The sequence below is a fragment of the Danio rerio genome, chromosome 22, assembly GCF_052040795.2.
Source record: "Danio rerio strain M-AB ecotype USA chromosome 22, GRCz13ab, whole genome shotgun sequence".
Taxonomy (NCBI): Eukaryota; Metazoa; Chordata; class Actinopteri; order Cypriniformes; family Danionidae; genus Danio; species Danio rerio.
Genome location: NC_141042.1, coordinates 12,052,501 through 12,066,582, shown reverse-complemented (window position 1 = coordinate 12,066,582; position 14,082 = coordinate 12,052,501). Strand labels below are relative to the sequence as shown.

The window sequence follows — 14,082 nt, the reverse complement described above, 5'->3', positions numbered from 1 at the left end:
AGACAAGAAAAATGGCATGAGAAAATGAAGTGATGCTTAAACTTTCCGGACCCGGAACCGGGTCCGTGACGTCATCGACATTCGCTTTCAGATTTAAAGGGCTAGCGTTGCACCAGACCCCCGTAAGTGGTGTCATTTGAAAGTGTAGAATCTATATTTTATGCACATATGCATCACTTTGGTTTTTATCCTACTGTATAAAAGTTATTTACACTTAAATACACAGTATTTTGGATACCTGAGCTGGGTATTTTACATTGGTTCATTTTCATATTTTTTCATATGACACATGTACAAGTTATAGCTCAAATGAAAGCTCTTGCCGGTGCTCATACAGTTCTAGCATTCTTTTTACTGAACTATATTCATATGCCAAACAGTTGTTGAATGAATTGTGGTGTTTCCATGGCGCAGAAATGTAAACAATACATTTATGATCAATAAGCAGCCCCAGATAGCACAGACAGCTGTCATCTCTTACCTTATGCTGTGCACTTCAGGGCCATTCTCCTCTGTTTTTGAGGTGATGTGCATAAGTAATCCTTTTATATGTCTGATGTGGTCCAAACACAGTGAATTATGTTTGATCAAACAAAAGAATAGTGAAATATGTAAACAAGGATCGGTATCTGTGGCTTGTACAGCACCTCTCATCAGTTGAAATGCAATAACTTTTGCATAGATTATGGTAGAGACATTTTTCTTTTTTTCCTATGATTACGAACATGTGCAGGAACCAACAAAATTAATTACAGCACCCTAGACCACACAGAACCTAAAAGGTACACTTTCAAATTTAAGTTTATATAAAAAAAATACAAAAAGCGCCTCTTTTTTTAGGTGTACATTATAACACAGACGACATATACAGTTATTTTAAACACTTTCAATAGTGTTTTATGAAAATTCAATGGGTTTTCTTTAAAATGATACCAATTTTTTGCATTTACACCTCTGCATGTGGATTTGGGAAGCTTTTAAATTTGTGTAGGCAAAATCCAGGCGGAAATCCCCAAATAGCAGCAGAGTTTATCTTCTGTTTAAGTTTATATCTCATTAGGATCATTTTTCTCACCCCATTGACAAATAATTTTGCTTGTTTTTAGCAAACAATCAATTCATTTTGAGGTGTTATTTATTTATTTATTTTTTAGAAAACAAACATACTTTTCAATGCTATTTCATGTGTCTAGTTTGTATCTTAATTTAAAAGTTTAGATGTTTGAATTGAAAACAGGACAAAACTACTTAGTTTTTAATTTTATTATTATTATTACTACTATTAAGCTCAGGGATGTGCTTCTTTGAATAAAAGGTTGGAAACTAATGTTTTTTTTTTTTTTTGTAACCCGATTCATCTATTAATTAGAAATATAATCGACAGATTAATCGATTATTAAGATAATCGTTAGTTGCAGCCCTATGATTCAATCATCATTTCTTTCAAATAAAGATGATATGGAGCAGCTCTTGCATTATAGAGTATAAAAGCTTGATTAGCATCAGCGAAGGGAATTGTGCGTTCGCAGAACAGCTAGAAATGAGCTTTGAAACTCAGGTGGTGATGAAAGAGCAAGCGAGCGAGCGAGGGCGTAATTGAAGCGAGATGTGAAGATAGAAGCAGAAATTAGATGGAGAGCCAGTAAGTGACGAATGAAAATGGACCTGTTGGCTTCGCTCTATTTGTCTGAACGCGGACAGACTTTGTGTCCTGCTGTCGACCCTCTTCTGTTCTCCCAGAGGCAGATGGGAAAAGACAGGATGAATATAAGGCAGATGACACTAATGCCTGTTGCTTTGAACGAAATAACCAGTGCATTTCACACAGGCTGCTTTAGATTGCGTTTCACAATAACATGCCTGCTATTTGTGAAGATAATCGTACACCTCGAGTTAACTAGACGTGACGCAACACGTTTTAGAGTCCTTTTAGTGTCTTCGCTGAAAGCAAAAATGCCATAAGTGGCACTGCTAATCTCAACATGTATGGTGGTTATGTTGTATTCGCGTCATGTTGGTATTAGTGTAAATGCTAGTTTCCGACTAGTAGAACCAATTACGTTAAACTCATGATTACAAGTAAGTTGGCTTCAGCAAAGCAGTTATGCTTTAAGTCATGAGTTGTAATGTGGAATATGGGCAGAGCTTCTATTATAGGGAGTTGTAATTTAGAAGTGTGGGTTGGGCTTTATATATGGGTAGTCATCACTTTGTATTGTGGGCGGGGCTTATTATGGGAAGTTATTATTTGACATGTGGCAGGAGCTTATAATATGGAGAGTTGTCAGTTGGAGCTGTGGGTGGAGCTTATAATATGGGGAGTTTGAATTTGGGAGTGTGGGCGGGGCTTGTACATGGAGTTGTATTTTCGAGGTGAAGGTGATGTTTATAATATGGGGTGTTGTCATTTTAAAGTGTGGATGGAGCTTATATTATGTGGAGTTGTAATTTAGTACTGTGGGTGGGCTTATAAATGAGAAGTAGTCATTTTGTAGTGTGGGTGGAGCTTTTATTATGGGGTGTTGTAATTTAGAACTGTGGGTGGAGCCTATAAATGGGAAGTTGTCATTTTGTAGTGTGGGTAGAGCTTATAATATGATGAGTTGTTATTGTGAAGTGTGAGTGGAGCTTATTACATGGAAAGTTGTCATTTTTGAAGAGTGGGTGGAGCTTATAATATAGAGAGTTGTCATTTTGAAGTGTGGGTGGAGCTTATAAAATGGAGAGTTGTCATTTTAAAGTGTGGGTGGAGCTTATTTTATGGGGTGTTGTAATTTAGAACTGGGGCTTGGGCTTATAAATTTAGAGTTGTCATTTTGAAGTGTGGGTGGAGTTTATAAATGGGAAGTTGTCATTTTGTAGTGTGGGTGGAGCTTATAATATGATGAGTTGTCATTGTGAAGTGTGAGTGGAGCTTATAACATGGAGAGTTGTCATTTTGAAGTGTGGGTGGAGCTTATTTTATGGGGTGTTGTAATTTAGAACTGGGGCTTGGGCTTATAAATTTAGAGTTGTCATTTTGAAGTGTGGGTGGAGTTTATAAATGGGAAGTTGTCATTTTGTAGTGTGGGTGGAGCTTATAATATGATGAGTTGTCATTGTGAAGTGTGAGTGGAGCTTATAACATGGAGAGTTGTCATTTTGAAGTGTGGGTGGAGCTTATAAAATGGAGAGTTGTCATTTTAAAGTGTGGGTGGAGCTTATTTTATGGGGTGTTGTAATTTAGAAGTCTGGGTGGAGCTTATTTTATGGGGTGTTGTAATTTAGAACTGGGGCCTGGGCTTATAAATTTAGAGTTGTCATTTTGAAGTGTGGGTGGAGTTTATAAATGGGAAGTTGTCATTTTGTAGTGTGGGTGGAGCTTATAATATGATGAGTTGTCATTGTGAAGTGTGAGTGGAGCTTATTACATGGAGAGTTGTCATTTTTGAAGAGTGGGTGGAGCTTATAACATGGAGAGTTGTCATTTTAAAGTGTGGGTGGAGCTTATGTTATGGGTGTTGTAATTTAGAAGTCTGGGTGGAGCTTATTTTATGGGGTGTTGTAATTTAGAACTGGGGCTTGGGCTTATAAATGGAGAGTTGTCATTTTGAAGTGTGGGTGGAGTTTATAAATGGAGAGTTGTCATTTTAAAGTGTGGGTGGAGTTTATAAATGGGAAGTTGTCATTTTGAAGTGTGGGTGGAGCTTATATTATAGGGAGTTGTCATTTTATAAGTGTTGGCTAAGCTTATAACAGGCATGTCCACACTCGGTCCTGGAGGGCCAGTGTCCTGCAAAGTTTAGTTCCAACCCTAATCAGACACACCTGGGCTAGCTAATCAAGCTCTTACTAGGCTTTCTAGAAACATCCTTGCAGGTGTGTTGAGGCAAGTTGGAGCTAAAATCTGCAAGACACCGGCCCTTCAGGAGCGAGTTTGGACACCCTTGGCTTATAATATGGGGAGATGTCATTTTAAGTGTGGGCGGAGTTTATAAATAGGGAGTTGCCATTTGAAAGTGTGGGCTGAGCTTATGTTTTACAAATTGATGTATCTGATTTGTCACTGTTAACTCTACTATAACAGAAACATTTATAATATTTGTTTAGTGGAGATTTAAGCCTAGTTCACACTACAGGATTTTAAACATCAGCAGATCGCTGTGCTGTTCACACTACATGACTTGACTTTGTGTCTTTTAATCTCTGTGGTGTTCACACTACGCAACACTCCGTGAACGATCCACAAGAGGGGGGTCACACACTACATGATCTGACAACATCTCATTCCCCATCAGCTCATTCAAGCTACCAAACCACAGCCAATGAAATTTTGAGGGAGGAGTCGTCAGAAAAAGCTGAACACTATTGGCTGCTTGTGTGCTGATGACATCACTGACAGCGTTTCAAGCTTTGGAGAAAGCATTTAAAAACATCGTCAAATCAGCTGATTTATGAGCGCATTAATCACTCATCTGCAGGTTCCAGTGGATAGATACACAGAGAGTTTTTAATTTTTGTAATTTTATAACTCTTTGAAATAAAACTAACATATTTATAACACCCTGCCGTTTTCTAACTGTCCGTGTATTTCTTTCTGACATTGTTATTTTTTTTTTATTACAAAACAGTAAAGAACTGAGCATTTCTGCCTTAAATTACCATATTGGTCAAAATGACTGCATGCATGTCTGATTCTTTTCACTGTGACTTTAAATATGTGTGCATTTTCTTGCCTGGCAACTTCCTGCTAACATAAACAAAACTTTCTGATGGCAAAAACATCAATTTTCTTCAGATATCTTTCAAAACAGCATATTTGAAAGTGAAAATGAAAGCCAAGACCTTTAAGTGTTTTAGTATCTTAACTACATATTTATAGGCTGTATTACCAAAAAATATTATATTTTTAGGGTAATGGTGTCATTAAATATGATGCCAAACATTCAAAGCTTAATTTTAATATCTCAATAACAGCTCTGAATGTAAATATGAGAAATTTTATATGAGAATGGTCAGAATAAGCAGTATGGTAATTCTAATAGTTACAGAATTCTAGTTCCACTGTTAATATATCCTCCTCTCATGTCTGTGCTAACGCAGAATGAAGCGAGTGCGTTGATGCCCATTCTGACCAATCACAGATGTTTCTGCTAAGCTCCTGAACACACAGGCATTCAGCTCATGCTGATATGCTCTCTCATTGGCTGCAGCTCGTTACTACATCTGACCACACGTGGGGTTGAGTCGGCCGACTGCTCTGGAATATTTAGCATGCTGAATGTTGGATTTCCGTCTGCGAGGTGTCGGCGACGCGTCAGCGAGCCTCGTTGATGCGTTGTTCAGTAGTTCACACATAAAGAGCGGCGAGCGCCGTGCACCCACAGATTTCTTCCCGATCACAGCCCGATCTGTCGGCGAGCTCGTTAACTTCCAAATCGGGCTCAAATCAGGCTTAAAATCCTCTAGTGTGAACTAGGCATTACAGACAGGAAAGTATGGGGAGCAGAGAGAGGGGAAAAATCGGCAAAGGACCTCAGGACGGAAATTGAACTCGGGTGGCCATGAGCACCTGGGTGCTATATGTCGACGCACTAACCACTAGGCTATTGGCGCCGACATAACAGAAACATTTCACATTTTTTAATTCTGATTTGAATAAGTTAACTGTACTTGTAATAGTAACAAAAATGTATTTCATTTTCAAACATTTAATGACTGGAAACTGTATTCTTACTTTTCACAGCTTGCTTTCTACATTGTAACTATAAATAAAAAATGTTTAGTAGAAAATGTTTGACAAGATCTACGTAAAAAATAGCATAAGAATGCTAATTAATAAGGTTATTAGCATTCATAATACTTCTTTTTTTACTGTTACTTTTGGATTTCTATCAGATTTTGTGCAAAGATGAATTTGCTCTTATTCGCTAAACTCTTTCTAATCCCTTGTTTAAAGACGGATGTTTTCCAGAGAGACAGAAGAATGTCCCAGATGTCCCCGTGTCCCCCATGAGACAAATCTGTGTCTCTAGAGCTTAAATTAGCCACAGGACTGCAGCACATCCGCTCGCTTCAAATTTCAATGCAGTCAACAGTATTAAAGCTTCGGATGTAATTTAACCCCTCGTGCCACCTTTGACCCACGTGTCGTCTGAGAAGGAAATCAGTTAGAAATCAAAAAGAACTCCTAAAGAGCTTTCTTGATGATGATAAATGGAAATGATTGGTAAGTTTGCTGCAGTAAATGCTCTTTATTGAATCCATCAGAGCTGAAATGTTATTGACTGCTCAATTTGATTGATTATGTAACGCTGTTTTGTAGGTTGCATCGACTCAGCATGTGACTGTATGACTTTGCAGTGTGTGTGTGTGTGTGTGTGTGTGTGGATCTGATACACACCTGGAATGGCATGCGTTTCTCTGTGTGATCCCGACATCTTAAAATAGATTGTTTGAACAAATCACAGTGAGCGACGGGAATCCTGTTCTCACTAAACTGTCTCCTGGGAATTGAGGGAACGAGGGATGCATTAGAAAGATGGAAAAGTGCCATGTTTAACTGAATTAAATATGGATGAGTAATTTTAACACCTAAGAATAAATAGCTTGGCTAGTAGTCAAAGTCTAGTGCTGTTGTTGTGCTGTAGTCTGTTGTTGTATGTCAGCAGCAGCAGTGTACTAAAAAACAGGCTTTTGTACATCAAATTCTCAAAAACGTGCGAGTTAAAAACAGGCTTGATGGTAGAATAAAACAACAATAGTAGCTAGCATTATTCTGTTAATTGTAATAGCTTTCAGAAAGCCATCATTAACTAACTATTAACGAATGTTTCAAGTAGCTCTGGCGATGATTCTGTCTAAGCCCTTGCATGTAGTGGTATATTTTCTCTGGCAACAATAACTTTTATTTGGTAAAGTTACAAAGCAAATGTTTATAAACGGAAAACCAACCTCTTTGTTGTTAAAGACGTTCAAAACGAATGCTAGGCTAGCATGGTTTTTCTGCTAACATTGTTTTTGTACATCTTTAGAGATTTCCAAATAAAATAAAGTTAAAAAACAACTTGGCGTCTGTTTAGCAAATGTTTTAAAATACGGTGAATCATTTCATTGGGTATCATGCTATGCTCAAAACAAACGTTAGCATTTCATGCTTTGGTTTGTCCTTTAACAATAGATTTGTTGATGTGCTTCTTTGAGAAGTTGAAAAATCAAGATACTACTTAATTGACATTTACCAAATATTTAAAGTACTGAAGTATTTAAAAATATTCTAAGTATTTTGTTGATAATATTAGGCATTACAAATAAATGCTAGCATGTCACGTCATGTTGTTTGTTCTTCTCAACCAGCTGCTGTCTTTATCGTCTTTCTAGTTAAAAAAAAAAAGAATCAAAAATTAACAATAAGGGCGAGGCAGTGGCGCAGTAGGTAGTGCAGTCGCCGCACAGTAAGTAGGTCGCTGGTTCGAACCTCGGCTCAGTTGGCGTTTCTGTGAGGAGTTTGCATGTTCTTCGCGTGGGTTTCCCCCACAGTCCAAAGACATGCGGTACATGTGAATTGGGTAGGCTAAATTGTCCGTAGTGTATGAGTGTGTGTGTGAAAGTGTGTGTGGATGTTTCCAAGAGATGGGTTGCGGCTGGAAGGGCATCCGCTGCGTAAAAACTTGCTGGATAAGTTGGCGGTTCATTCCGCTGTGGCGACCCCGGATTAATAAAGGGACTAAGCCGACAAGAAAATGAATGAATGAAATTAACAATAAATATAAACTAAAGTTCAGTTATCCTACACATTTTTATTCCATTCAGTAGTGGAAATATTTTGTAGAATAGCTTTAGCACATTTTGAGCTAACAATAATATTGTTGCAAAATAAATAAAGCCTGTTTGGATTGTACAAAGTGCATTTTGTAAAATTTACAATTCCCTTTTGCCTTCAGAACTGCCTCAATCCTGCGTGGCATAGATTCAACAAGGTACTGGAAATGATCCTCAGAGATTCTGACATGATAGCATCTTGCAGTTGCTGCAGATTAGTCGTCTGCACATCCATAATGCGAATCTCCCGTTCCACCACATCCCAAAGGTGCTCTATTGGATTGAGATCTGGTGACTGTGGAGGCCATTTGAGTACAGTGAGCTCATTGTCATTTTCAAGAAACCAGTCTGAGATGATTCGTGCTTTATGACAAGGCGTGTTTTTCTGGTGGAAGTAGCCATCAGCAGATGGGTACACTGTTATCAGAAAGGGATGGACATGGTCAGCTATAATTCTGAGGTAGGCTGTGGCGTTGACACAATGCTCAATTGGTACTAATGGGCCCAAAGTATGCTAAGAAAATATCCCCCACACCATTACACCACCACCACCACCAGTAACTATTGATACAAGGCAGGATGGATCCATGCTTTCATATTGCAGACGGCAAATTCGAACCCTACCATCTGAATGTTGCGCCAGAAATCGAGACTCATCAGACCAGGCAACTTATTTCCAATCTTTTACTGTCAAATTTTGTTTAGCCTGTGCGAATTGCAGCCTCAGTTTCCTGTTCGTAGCTGACAGGAGTGGAACCAGGTGTGGTTTTCTGCTGCTGTAGCCCATCTGCTTCAAGGTTGGACGTGTTGTGTGTTCAGAGATGCTCTACTGCATACCTCAGTTGTAACAAGTGGTTATTTGATTTACTGTTGCCTTCCTATCAGCTGGAACCAGTCTGGCCATTCTCCTCTGACCTCTGGCATCAACAAGGCATTTGCACCCAAAAAACTGCCGCTCATTGGATATTTTTTTCTTTTCAAACCGTTCTCTGTAAACACTAGAGATGGTTGTGTATGAAACTCCCAGTAGATCAGCAGTTTCTGAAATACTCAGATCAGCCTGTCTGGCACCAACAACCATGGCACGTTCGACGTAGCTTAAATCACTTTTTTTCACCATTCTGATGCTCGCTTTGAACTGCAGCAGATCGTCTTGACCATGTCTACATGCCTAAATGCAATGAGTTGCTGACATTTGATTGGCTGATTAAAAATTGCGTTAACAAGCAGTTGAACAGGGTAACCAATAAAGTGGCCATTGATTGTAATACACCTACAAAACAAGTGTTAGCATATCATGTTGTTAAGCTAATCGTAGCATTGTCATTGTGTTTCTAGTAAGATGAACATAAATAAGTAATATTTGTTTTTATCACACTTTGTTAATATGTTGAGCTTTTTTGACGGTCTACATTGTATAAAGCGCTGTAGAGATATGATGAATTAAATTTAATGTATGTACATTTGTGGTGGTATTCTCACGCTAGAAAAACTTTAGTTGCTATTTTTGTGGACAGTGCTAGTCAAATCAAAGATGTAATTGTGGTTTTATTGAAAAATGTACTTATTTTATCTTCATTTCTGCTGTCAGAAAGGAAATTATGCTGTCAATACAGAATACAAGTAATTAAAGGCAGCTATTGGACCTATTTGAACTGGTAAAATTGGTGCTTCTGTAATTGGTGGCATTTGGAGATTCTTGGTTGGCCCTTCTCGTGAATTATTTTGCTCTTAGCCAGTGTTATTAGCACTGCCAGGCTTGTTCATTACAAGCAGACAATTAAGGACTTGTCTGGTCCAGTTTTCCCAGTGGCCTTTGGTGTTATTATGGAAATGAGCGTCGAGGACAGCAGTGCTGCTGATTTATTCTGTCTTTTAGTGTGTGGAGGTGTTGATACTTAATGCCGACGCGCTGTTTGTTTCTCCTTAAGCTTGTTAATATTTTGTCTTGTGTATTCTTTTGGGGGTTATCATACCCTTTGGGTTGCAGGGGTGGAGTGATCAGACAGAGATTTATTCATATGCGGCTTCTCTGTCAAGTTTGAGGGAAAACGAACTGGCCTCAAGAGCTTAAAGCTGAACAGTTTGTCCAAAAGAAATGTTGACGTGGTATATTACACATTTTATAACTTGTATTTTACCTGGTTCTCTCCATGTTTTGCTGATGATAGTTTTCAAATGTACCAATTTTACCCAAATGTGAACCAAAATGACGAGTTCTCTTTGCGTTCACATTTCTTTTAAAGTAAACTGTTTAGGCCAGTTTTGTTGTGATACTCTGAGGTTTAATAGGCATCAATTATCACTAGAGATTTTCAGAATACATAGCTATTCTCTCTTGAATTAATTCTGAACAGCCGATGGCACTTCAATCTAATTTTTAACAGCAGACAGCGCTCTAGGCTAGTTTTTAACTCCAGATGGTGCTCTAGACTAGTTTTTAACAATAGGTGGCGCTCTAGGCTATTTTTTTAACCAGCAGACAGTGCTCTAGGCTAGTTTTAAACAGCAGAAGGTGCTCTAGGCTGGTTGTTAAAAGCAGATGGCACTCAAGGCTAGTTTTTAACAGAAGATGGAGCTCTAGACTTGTTTTTACAGCAGACGGTGCTCTAGCCTAGTTTTAACAGTAGATGGCACTCTACTATTTTTTTAACAGCAGAAAGTGCTCTAGGCAAGCTTTTAACAGCAGATGGCGCTCAATGCAAGTTTTTAACAGCAGACAACTCTAGGCTAGTTTTTAACACCAGATGGAGCTCTAGGCTTGTTTTTTAAAGCTGATGGCGCTCTAGGCTAGTTTTTAACACCAGACGAAACTCTAGGCTAGTTTTTAACACCAGGCAATGCTCTAGGCTAGTTTTTAACACCAGATGGAGCTCTAGGGTTGTTTTTTTAAAGCTGATGGCACTCTAGGCTAGTTTTTAACACCAGACGAAACTCTAGGCTAGTTTTTATCACCAGACAATGCTCTACGCTAGTTTTTTTTACAGCAGATAGCGCTCTAGGCTAGTTTTTAACAGCAGATGGAGCTCAATGCAAGATTTTAACAGCAGACAACTCTAGGCTAGTTTTCAACACCAGATGGAGCTCTAGGCTTGTTTTTTAAAGCTGATGGTGCTCTAGGCTAGTTTTTAACACCAGACGAAACTCTAGGCTAGTTTTTTAACACCAGACAATGCTTTACGCTAGTTTTTTTTACAGCAGATAGCGCCCTAGGCTAGTTTTAACACCAGGCAATGCTCTAGGCTAGTTTTCAACACCAGATGGAGCTCTAGGCTTGTTTTTTAAAGCTGATGGTGCTCTAGGCTAGTTTTTAACACCAGACGAAACTCTAGGCTAGTTTTTTAACACCAGACAATGCTTTACGCTAGTTTTTTACAGCAGATAGCGCTCTAGGCTAGTTTTTAACAGCAGATGGAGCTCAATGCAAGATTTTAACAGCAGACAACTCTAGGCTAGTTTTTTGCATGATTTGACAAAACACAGCTTCCAGAATCTCTCCCAGTTCAGTGCTGGATTCGGCTAAAATCTCCTCAAAGATGGAGCATGGAGACGCTGTGAACTCTGAGTCATGACCTGTAAGTGTTTTTATTTGTTAAAATTGATCATGACATGTACAGTGTCTAGCCTTAATGGTATGTTGTAACATAGATGTAAACAACAGGAAATAATGTTCGTTACCGCTAACGATTTAGCTACAAATCCATATTTATCAGTCAAACTGCTGTAAACACACATACACACACACATACACACATACACGTGCGACTATGTGTGCGACGGCAGTGTTTCTCTACACAGGCAGCTTTTTCCATGCTTTTTACATCTAACCGTACGTTCACACCGAAAGCGGCGAGAGCGTCAAAGTAGCCGGAAGTCATTCATTTTCAATGAGAGCCGGCGTGAGTGTCGAGGAGAGTTGAAATGAAGTAAACTTTATGGTAATGAGCTATGACGCGGTTCGGCGGCAAGCAATCAGAATGAAGACGTCCATCGCTTGATAGCAGTTCAGAGAACACATATCTGTGAACTTTGGTTCCGACCACAGTTGTTCTCAAGGGTTTGATTATTGCGGTCGCCGGATTTCCAATTATTAACAATGTTTTCTTACAGGAACATACATTAAATAAGTTACTGGCGAGTTACTGATGTTCATTAATGTTATATAAATTTATCTTTAAAAAGCGGGAATCTCACGCGATGTGACAGTACAAAACAGTACTGCTGCTTCAGGATATTTCAGACATATGGACACATATTGGATAAATAGAGCAAAGCCACACCACATGCAACTTGATCTTCCATTGTTATATGAATTTGATAAGAAGTGCGCAACATTTTCACGCTAAAAACATGTCTTATGCAGGAATGTAACTGATAATGCTGCAACGGCTCCTTTAAGTACGAGATCAATGTAGCGAGTTTTGACGCTCTCGCCGCCGGAGCTGAAGGCAGACAGCGTTGTCGCCAGGGCGGCCAGAGCGACCTTGGACGCTCTCGCCGCTTTCGGTGTGAACGTACGGTAAGACAATAAAGTCGCAAAAGATATGTGAACGATTCATGTTACTTACACAGGCATATTCCGAATATGCATGAAAGACGTTGTCTAACGCGTTTATTTAAAAAAAAAATACAGCAATGCTCTCCCAACTAGAGTGTAACAGCAAAATAAATCAATCAAGGCTCACACAGGTCTCATGCCACATCTTGTGCTTTATTCTGTCACCAGCGTCACCACAGAAAATAACTTAATCCGAGCATGAGAGAAAAATAAACATCGGTCACATGCGCTTCTCGTGTTACAGATAGTTCATAGTATACACACGCACACACATAAACACACACACAATGGCACACAAACACTCTTAAAGGAGCCACATCCAATTTTCACTCGTTACAGACTCGTTACTGTTGACTGACTGACTGTTTACACAAAACGCGCGTGCTTTTGCAGCACATTATGACGATGACCAATCAGAGTCACTTGAGGGCGGGCCTTTCAGAGGAACTAGGAAATATGACAGTCGATTTCATGTTAGCTGAGTAGCTGTGTATAATCAAAGTGAGATTTATGAAAAAATAACATGATTTCCTTCAAGTGAAACATGAGCACACATTGCTTTGCATCTTATTAACACAACCAAGCCTTAAAATTACATTCTGGACCACCCCTTTAGGCTAGTTTTTAACAACAGATAGAGCTCTAGGCAAGTTTTTAACAGCAGATGGCGCTCTAGGCTAGTTTTTAACAGCAGAAGACACTCTAGGCTAGTTTTTAACAGCAGATAGCGCTCTAGGCTAGTTTTTAACAGCAGATGGCGCTGTAGGCTAGTTTTTAACAGCAGACAGCGCTCTAGGCTAGTTTTTAACAGCAGATGGCACTGTAGGCTAGTTTTTAGATTATCTCTTCTCTTTCTAACTTGAATGAAACATCACATTTTGTAGTAAAAAAAACCCTTTGAAAAAAGTTTCTAATGTAAACTAGCATGAATTATTATTTTGGTTGTATCCCAAGACAAGCTCCATTGACTTCCATTCAAAGAGACCAAAAATGATATCTTTGGATAGAAATGTCATATGTAGCACACTTAGACACAGGGCAGCCAACCACCAATCACAGATCAGTTCACCACTTCCTAGCCTTGCCCTAGCAACCAATGTCGAGCACCCTAGTATTTCAAATCTAAAGATGGATATCTTCAGATCCAAATGTCATAAAGACACAGGGTTTACTTTCTGTCATTCACACTGACAAGCAGCCATTGCAGAGTCATCACTGGCAGCTCTTTCTGGCAACAAAACAGACTACCCTAGCAACCACTCAGTAAGACTTATATCCCTGCCTCAGAATATCTATTGACATGAAAGTTGGTTCTTTTGGCTCATGCTAGCAAAAAGGACATTTAACATGCTACACACGGTAGCAGTGAATAGCTAAATGCTGACAGTGATTAGCTGAGTGTGAATTTATGCTAGTAACATGCTAATTCAAAATATTTAGAATTTTTAAAAGTTTGACATTTTTTAACTACAAAATATCAAGTAAAAATGTTACATAGGTAATTCAAGTATAATAGAATATGTTTTTTGTTGTTGTCGTTGATTAATTTTCAACCTTAAACACCCGTAAAGTGACACGATTCACCCAGTTAAATCTTTACAGCTCTGTAACCCTTCTCTAGACGATTGTGTTGGTATTATCCAGGCTTAAATCCTATTAAAGGAAGCTTATGAAGATGCGCTTGACTCTTAGCATACCAGGTGCTCAGTCATGATACCTGCTTA

At 38.9% G+C, this 14,082-nt stretch overlaps 1 protein-coding gene and 1 long non-coding RNA gene across 2 annotated transcripts in view; one reads left to right on the top strand and one right to left on the bottom strand.

The window, feature by feature from the left end:
• tspan7 (tetraspanin 7) overlaps positions 1–14,082 on the top strand; it is a 56,650-nt gene that overhangs the window by 6,085 nt on the left and 36,483 nt on the right.
• LOC147838454 (uncharacterized) lies at positions 1,345–13,787 on the bottom strand. Its single transcript, XR_015521747.1, has 5 exons — positions 12,319–13,787; positions 10,856–11,623; positions 5,466–10,525; positions 3,242–4,102; positions 1,345–2,711 (listed from the first exon to the last, which is right to left on the bottom strand). It is a non-coding gene; the product is annotated as an uncharacterized LOC147838454 (long non-coding RNA).